Below are 9,627 nucleotides of genomic sequence, written 5' to 3' on the forward strand. Positions count from 1 at the left end.
CACTGCACTGAAACCTCTGTGATTTCTTCCTCTCCATTCCCTTCCATGGACACTGCTCCTCTTCTCTCCCCTGCATGCACACTCTTATTTTATTTATTCTGCTCTCTGCACAACCCTAGAACAGCAAAAATGTGTTTCACACAGTAACATCCACAGTTTTTCTAGGCTAATGGTATTTCATCCTAATGCTCAGTGAGTACCAAGCAATGGGTGCAGCCATGGCTGCTCTGTCACTGAAGTAGGAGTAGGAAGGGCAATCCGGGCACAGGGAAATAGAGCAGGAAAAGAAGAGGGAGAACAACAGTAGCAAAGCTGCTATTTAACAGGGGGAGACACTTAACACATCAGAGGGCTGGGATATTAAAACACATACCAAAAAACTGGGACATCTTTCCCCAGGTTTAACTGAGGTCCTAAAATATCCACAGATGCTGCCAGGGAGAATAAAGGACAATTTTTCTTCCACAGTTCAGTGACTTCTCAAGTGCAAGCTCCCATTGCTGGAGATTTCTTTGCAATTTTTGCCTTCTCAGGAAGAGAGTGGGATCTTTTCATCTCTCCAAGAGCATTGCTCCCAACAACCAGATTTCTAAGTGCCAAATTCCTCCTTTGTTGAACTTCCTCCCTGTGTCTTGCTACCACATCCCTTCCTTCAATCCCATGACAAGCCATCCCTGCTGACAGGAAGCTTATTGCCCATTTCTGTCCCTCCCTGAGCCCCCTTGGGTTGGCATCTGTGCTGTCTTTTGCTTCAGGTGGCTGCCCAAAACAGTGGAGTGCCTGCAATAAAACATCCTGGAAGCCCAAGGGAGTAGATACCTGCACACATTTATCCTGCTGCTTAGCAGGCACCAGCGCTGTGTGTGCTGTTACCCAGTAACAAACACAAGCCAATAAAGATATTCCAAGGATACCAAGAGGGAGAACAGGAAGACTTGCTGCAGAGGGTTGATTTGCTGCAAGTTCTACTTTGTAGTAGCTTGTTTCTACACCCTTACTCTTAGCAGGTTACCAAAATGGCTACCAAATGTACTTGATCAGGACAAGCCTTATTGTTTTTATATCAGGACCATTCTTCTGATCTAATTAGTTTGTCTGGCAATCAGTAAAGCAAACTATTGGTTATCAATGAAGCTCCACCATCAACAGGACAACAGTCAGTAAGAAGAACTTTACTTCTGTATGAACAATGGAAAAGAAAAAATCCCAAAGCATTAAGGATGCTTTGCCTTAAGGGAAGGTGTTTATTTACCCTTCAGGCATGCAAAAAAGGAAGAAATAGCAAATATGTATCAGTGATACTTACATGCTACAGGTAAATTAATGACTTCTGGTTCCAGCAGGTACAAAAACCTACGTTTATAGAGATGACCATATGCTGTTAAATATTTTGTCACTGAAGAAGAGCAGACTTTTGCTTGCTAAAATGGACCAGGAACTATAAGAATGCACATTTTGAATAGATATAGGAATAATGAAGAAGCTCCAGAGGAACAGAAGCAAAAGTGGCTATCATGTCAGTACCAGAAATCCATGTCTGAAATTGGTTCCATTACCATAGGATACAGTCAGTGGGAGACAGTTGGGTAGTTAATGCCAATGAGCATGTTTTTGTGAAAAACCCATTTTATCATTTTATCAGACAAATATGACACTGGTATTCTGAGTAGATTGCAGACTTCAAATAACAATAAAGTTTTTTTACATTATGAAGTGAATTAGTACAGACTAAATTATAAGAATCATAAAATTAATGTTAACTTTCTCAATTATGATGTTTAAATTTTTTTTTAAAAAAAAGCTTTGGCTCAATTAATAGGCATTTTAAAAAAAGCTTTGGCTCAATGGGAAATATTATGTACAGCCCCTGTTACGTTGGAAACCAAAAGTAACAATTGTTTCTTGACCTGAAAAACCTGCCACTTATACATGTAGATACAATAGATTTTAGTGGCTGTGAAGCTAATTTAGGAAGTGGGATTACAGTCAGGTACATTCCCAAAGACCAGTTTCACCACTCCTTGTTGTGACCCCTGCAGTCCCATGTAATACTCTTCTCCCTCCTGAAAACTCTCCATCTGCATCTCCATCTCAGTTCAAAAACCACTGGATAACTGGAATTCATGTATGGCTGTGCAATGGATTTCTTACTCAGACCAATGCTTGCTATTTCTAGACATTCCTCATTCACATAACTAAACTTGTCACATTTCTTAAATAAGATGTGTCTCTCCAGTGCTCGCAGCAAGCACTGAATATTAAGTAGTTAAGGACTAATCTGCAAAAGGGAAAAGAACATTAATCAAAAACAAAGAATTATTAAATCTCCAGCGTGGTTCTATACCAGGTGCCACTCAAAATGCTTGATATGCATTGTGGAAGACTACTGAAAGAAAGAAAGATTAGGGGTTTTTGCTGACTAAAATGTGGAAAGACAGCCTAGAAAGTTAAAAGAAAACAAAATACCTGAGGGTAAAAATTGCTTTGAAGGTACTTATATACTCTATAATCATCTCATCCTTTTGTATTTTTTGTAAAAAAAAAAAAAAAAAATGCAGGAATGAAGCATCTTCAATTTCTCCATTTTCTTTTTCAAATAGTCTTGCACCTCAAATTCTTCAATGTGGTGATTTCATCAGAAGGTAGACATATATTTTTCTGATAATCCCACATGCAATTTTAGTAATCCATTTAGGTTTGATTTATCCAGACCAAAAGCACAGTGGATTGTTTACATGCTTTATTTGGGCTTTCTACATGCTTCGTTTGCAAGTGCTGATGATGTAAGGAATGCTGCACACTCACCACTAAGTCCAAGAGAGTTCACCTTCAGGGCACGCTGCTTTTGGTCCATCTTGCAATTAATGTCTCTTCTCTACATGGCTCTTGAAATAAACTCTGGCCCACAGGTATTGCTGCAGCAATGGTGTCTCTGGTCAGCCACGAGGAAGAATCGAGAGATGAAAACTGTTTGACCCCGATCGTGGCTCAGTAGATTTTGCCTCTACAAAGTGGTTGAGGCGGCCATTCTGCAGTGCTCAGCTTTTCCTGCTTCTAGGGACTAGCCCCCTTCAATGTACTGGTTACAGAGGAAGTAGTTACTTTTACAATGGTCTCATTTAAATTGAACTCTCTGTTCCTGGCATTGCTGTAAATGAGGGAAAGGAACTAGGAAAACTTCACAGCAGGAGCTTGACCACCTCTTGTAACAAGCACTGTGATCAACTGCAAACTGACCGGGTCCTCCCGCAGGATCCAGATCGCGGCTGCAATCTCCTGCCCGTCAGTGCCTCTATGCCTGGTCTTAGGCTCTGGGAGCAGCCGGGAGCTCTGGAAGCCCTGCTGGGCATCAGGGTGCTGGTGGCAGAGGGCAAAGCTCCCTGCTATACTGGAAAGGCTCGTGGGAAGTGGCCACGGACACATCTGGGAGAGGTCCCGGGCTAAGGACCGGATCCGCACTCTGATCTCGCCATCCTTTCCCAGGGAAGGTGTTTTGGGCAAGGGATGTCCTGGAGCGGCCGCTGGGTGGGGTAAGCGCAGTGTAAACCTGGCACTTACCCTGTGCGTCCCCTTCCCGCAGCTCCTGGGCGAGGACACAGCGGGCAGAGCGGGATCGGGGCATAGGAGCAGGACTTGCTCCTCGATGGCATCCTTCGCCTGGAGAGGAAGGAGTGTATGACCAGCTGTTCGGCAGGATGGATGCTTTGCTTCACACAGTTTAGATCTGCCGGCTCGTTGGTCTGTGCCTCTTACTGCCACAAGATGGTATCTTCAGCGATGGTTTCCCCTCACTTGCTCTGCAAAGCCCAGCTTAATATTCTGACTGCGGAGTTTCTGTCTTCACAAAGTGTGCACTTTTATCACAAAAAACACAGTGCAAGGTTGCTGGTGTGGGCTGCCTGCTGCTGAGTACGGGGGATCCAGACAAACAGAGACAAATGATCCACCCTGATACATCACAGAAGTAGGTATTCATCCCACCTCCTCTCCTGCTAACACTCTTGGGTGCTTTGCAACCCAAGACAACTCCTCTTACAAGTCAAAATTTCACAATGTTGTTTTAAGGGAATGACTTGATAAATGTATTTCAAGAAAAGGTCTCAGGTTCATCCTCTGAACACTGCTCCAGTGGGAGTGATGCCATGCTTAGCTGTGACAACACAAGAACTACAGCACAGCTGAGATAGTGTCTGGAAGAAGCTTCCAAAACCAGAGTGTCACTGTCTAGCTTTTTGTTCCTGTCTGAGAACAAATTGGTTAATACACTGGAAGTCTGCTGGGTCTCTCTGTACAAGCAGATAAGTAGCACAGGATTAAAAAAATCCCCTGAGTTCTCCCTTCTTTCCTCCCTCCAGCACTCCTGCATCAAGTGGTGGAAGAACCACTGGTGATAAGAGTCAAGTGTATGAATCCCATTCATTTTTCATTATTCATTATTCATAATTCATTATTCACTTTGGTGTGCAAAAATTATTCTGTCCCTGTAAAGACCAGTTCAAGGATCCAAAAGTAATTGAGAAGTTCAGAACATTTATATCACAGGAACATTTGACTTGGATGTCCTGTTTTTGAGTGTTGTACTTGGTTACTGTGAGCCATCACACTGAAACCAGGATGTTGCCAACTGTTTGAACCAGAGCAGTCAACAGGATAAATTGCCTGGTATGGCTACAAAATGAAGATCCATGTCTGCTTCACATTTAAGTTGTAAAAAATTTTGTTTTCCAAAAAGCAAGTTGCCCTTACTAAAGCATTTGTAGCAATGCTCAGGGTGAACTTAATGCAGCAGTGTCCACTCTTGATCATCTCATGATGCTGGAACTTCTGCCAGATCAGGAGACAAGCCAAGTTTTCTTTTTCTTTAAGAGTGGTTCTCACCATTCTGAAAGAAAAGGCCAGGGCTTGGAAATACTAAACTATGAGTGACCCGAAGGCTCGAGATTTAAAAAAACCCCACAGCTGCAGACACAGAAAAAGACCCTGAAACTTATTATTTAGAAGCAATCTCATAATTCTTACAGCCTGCCTCATCAGTTTCTAAAAATCAGGCTTGTCAAGCAGCTAAAGTGCAGTCTTTTCTCAACAGGAGCCAGTTAAAATCTCACGGTGCCCACAGAGGTTACAGACCCTCCACATCAGGCGATTTTTTTCCCTCCAGGAAGAAGGCTCCTCACAGTCACTGTTCACATCCCACATCACAAATTCATTTTCATCCTTTGTATTGATTTTCTGATCTGTTCAGGGCAGACTGCTGTGCCCCCTGTGCTTGGCTGACTCTGCTCAGCCTCGCTGACTCCTCAAACAGGGAACTTCGCACATCCTGGAGAGTTACACACACAGGGATGGGCAAAGGTTGTTCGGAATTTGGGAGACACTGTGAGTGTCTGACATTTGAACCTTAATGTTCAAATGTCACCGTTCTGGGAGTCGGTCCGATACTATTATTGAAAACAAATAATGACTTTCCAATTCTGAGCTGACCAGCACCAGAGCACATCCTTGCCCTTTCCCAACAGCTCGAGCCGGCAAGAAGGTTCTACTGCAGGGGTAAAAAAAGGATGTGGGCAGAGCATCTTCCTGATGCAGCTAACAAGGATCTGGCACTGAAAATAACCTGTTCAGAGGGAACATCTCCAGGGCTACACTGTTCTGTGAAGGGGTGGAGGTGCTTTACCCACAGACTTCTATTAAGAAATAGCATGAGCAGGATCTGGAGGAAATTTGAGGCGCTATATTGAAAGGCTTTCCTAAGGGACACACTTGAAAAAGAAGCATTTGTGTATTATTTAACCTAATAAAAAATCAATGTAACGATGTCACCTGGATGTGGCAGTGAATTTTTCACTGTTGTCACTGAACTCATCAAAGCCTGCTTCACAGCGAAGCAATTAATTCCACAAGTTGATGGCTGGTGTGTATTGAAAGGTTTGGAGGATTCTTTTCCTGTGGAAAATTTCCACTTCAGTTGCAAAATACCTAATGAGAACCTGAAAACCTAACCTTGCTGTGATACAAATAAAAGTACAGTATGGGAGCTTGGCATAAGGTTTAGCAGACTGTAGTACTGGTTTGACATAAATGGTCGCCCAAGTTACACTGGTTCTAAGATTTGAGCACACTAACTGCAAGAATCTATAGATTCTTTGAAATTACTTGCCTGGCTAAAATGCATGACCACGTATCAGTGCAGAGCAAAGAGAACACTTGCAAAAATGCCAGAGAACTGCCAGGGATATCCCTTGATGTGAACATTAATTAGTGTAGAAATTGCCCACAGGCATAAAGCACCTCAAGCAATAATGGGATGTGTACCCAAACAAAGGACAAGACGAGCCATTTACAACTGGGGGCAAAAAGAATTTAAATGCATGCACCAGAGAGTATCTTAGGAGATTCTCTTGAGGGTACTGATGATCTTCACTTATTTTGCTGTGTAAGAATCACTGCACAAAGGACTTTATTTGTAGACTGTACAGCTCTTCTGTTTTAATATCATATTCTTAGTTACTTGGGGTTTGTTCAATTAACAATCTTTAGATCAAAAGAGACTGGTGCCCTTATGTTGTTAACACTGTGCTCCAACACACTGCAATCTGTTTCTGATTTCTCCACAGCAAATCCAGTGGTGAAGGGTCATTGGATATCTGTGTTAGAAAACTTAATAAGGAAGTATTTTGGTGAATTTCTATTCATTACTCAAGCAGCATAACAAATGTGAATGAATTACTCCCATCCATGAAGTTATGAAAGCTTTTTACTTCCTGATTCAATGGCATTTTACACTTGTCCTGCCCTAGAAGCAGGTAACAGAGGAAAGGAAAGAGCTTTTATAAATTCAACCCTAGACTTAGAGATCCCACAGGAGCTCTGGAATGCATGACAGGAAAGGACCTCCTACATCCTTGATTCAGGTACATGAAACCGCAGGCAAGCACAAAACATCATCCTTTTATTTAGCAGATATAAACATGTCTTCTACTTCTAGGACCTCATTGTCAGAAATTATTCAGGCATTGCAGGTATCATTTTGTGGGGGGCTTTTGTGTCAGGTTTCTCCTCCAGGAAAACCAGCTTTTTTCTCTCCCAGCATGACCAACCACTTGATGTGTTGTGGACAGCAGTTATCCCCTCTGTCAGCTTTTCAGTTTGCCAGGCTGAACTCTTCTCACATCTAGCCAACACTCCATTCCCTGGTAAGCCTCAATTCTCCTGTCTCCACTGAGACAAGCGCTCCGACCAGAACCCCACCCCACATCTCAGATGTGTTCACCCATCTCCACATAGCACTGACATGCTTTTTGTTTCATCAGAAACACCCTCTCAGTGCGTGAATGCTTTGCCAGCACCATGAGGCTCCTTGGCAGAGCTTGCTCTGCTCCCTGACAGCCGCTATTGACTCGATAAGTGACTGGACTCATTCCAAAGAACAGCCCCCTCTCCATGGATGTCAAGGCCTATTAAATACCAAGATAACCACCTATGGCTCAGGAAGCTGCAGATCACTTCGGGGTACATTTGTGAAGTATCAAAATTCACTTTCCTGCTCTTCTGTTGGAATTTGCTCTTGATCAGAGTTGAGTCAAGATACGAGGTCAGACAGACCTTAGTTTTGACTCAGCACAACCATTCTTTTATTTTCACTCACTTTTTTCAGCCTGCATTGGTGATCTGTGTATTGTGGCTGACTGTATGTTCCATTTTTTCTGTTACTGATTTCAGACTAACATCCCAGATTATAGTGGAAGGTTTTGTTCCTCGTCCCAGGAGGAACAACTTTGCACTTTGACTTTTTAAATTTGTCTTCTGCTGTTCCAGACCTCAGCAATATCTGATCCTTCATTCTCTGTACTGACAATTCTTTCTGGTTTTTTCTACAAACAAATTCTTCTTACCATTGCAGACAGACATCGTACCTGTTGCCTGTGACTACTTGTACAATGGAAACCATCTAAGAAAGCAAACAGCGCCACTGTTGGTACACATGGACATAGTGGTTTTTCCCTCCTCCCCAAATTATTCCCTGAATTCTTACCTGCAAGTAAGTTTGGCTACATGAGTGACTGCTCTTTCTCAAACCTTTTTGCATGGCAGTTGGCTCAGCCTGAAATATTGTCAAAAAGACTCCTGCTCTTCACATTTAAAAAAAAAAAGCACACCATCACCAGCCTTCACACATCCCACACGTGAAGCAGCACAGATAGAGTAATGCTTCCTTTCCAAAGCCCACAGAAAGCCTATGACTTTGCACTGAGAGAAGCCAGCTCCCAGAGCTACAAGACAAAGGCTAAAAATAACCCATTAAAGGATTAATTTCAGGATTTTTAAATACAGCTAATTAATATGCCTAGGAAAGGCACATGGTCTCCAGGAAGGAGCACACACAATCACAGAGTCTGCAAGGGAAGGGAGGGGGGCGGGTGACATGCAGGCAGAGTGCCAACGGAGAGATAAAAGAGGATATTCCCTATATATATATCCCTTGGGCAGAAAACATGCGAAAGAAAGTCTGTCTCAGACGAGATGGAAGCAGAGGGGTGAAGCACTTCACTGTTGAAGAGGCAGAGACAATGCAGTGCAACCACAAAGGACAGGACATGCTTTGATAACACCAAGTGAATTCCAGTGAGGTGGCTTAGGGGCTGAGGACACCACAGGGAGATCAACGGATGCAAAAGCTGCATGCAAAAAGCTAGGGAGCAACAACCGGATGGAAAACTGGATCTCAAGGTGGATAGCGTGGCAGTACAGCAGGGGTCATGAGTTGCACTCAGTTACGGCACTTTGGAAGCAATTTCCTCTTAGGATCATTACATCCTGAGGCTCAAGCACCCTGGGAAGGCTGGGCATTGGATATAAAGCACTGAAACAGGACATGGCACACCACGAAAACAAGGTGCCACGTGTGAACAACGTGGGTGACATCAGACAGAAAGGATTATCTACAGTTAACATGAATCACAAAGCAAATCTGGTTATTTACAAGCTGTATTGTGAAAAGTAATAGCTATAGCAGCAGTTCCAGGGAATTTCAAGGTGTAGGGGGAAAACAAGCTCAGCTGAAGCCATTTCCTCATGCCAATTTCCCTGTGAATAATGCTTAAACAACTGCAAACTTTCTCCATTTCACAGACAGCAGAGCAATGGATGGACAGGCTCTATTGCCCAATTGTTTCTACTTAAGAAAAGCTAGGAGTTTAACCTCATGGCTTAAGAAATTTATTTAGTACCACTGCTTGCCTGCCTGTCCCTTTACACTCATCTAAAAGGATCTTTAAACCTTTTAGCCACTTTCACACAATTTGAAAAATGGGGAGAAATTTCAAACTTTTGTGAGGTTTGGTGGCTTTCACAATGGCACACAGGAACAGTCTGAAACTGTTGTGGATGAAGCTGCATTGTGAGAACAATCTGAGCACTACAGGGACCTGTTAGAAGCACGTACGGGGAACAGGGGGTTAATTTTGCATTAGGGGGTCTTTATGCATGTTTAAATTGACAAAGTCCTTAGTAGAACTGCAGTGCAAATAAAAGCTGCAGCACCACCAAGCCTTTGGAATACGGACAGCTTCACAGTCCAGTGTTACTGCAGGATGCTGCCATTGGAGGCAAAGGACAAAAACCATACCC

Source organism: Corvus cornix, chromosome 1 (genome assembly GCF_000738735.6).
Source record: "Corvus cornix cornix isolate S_Up_H32 chromosome 1, ASM73873v5, whole genome shotgun sequence".
Lineage (NCBI taxonomy): Eukaryota > Metazoa > Chordata > Aves > Passeriformes > Corvidae > Corvus > Corvus cornix.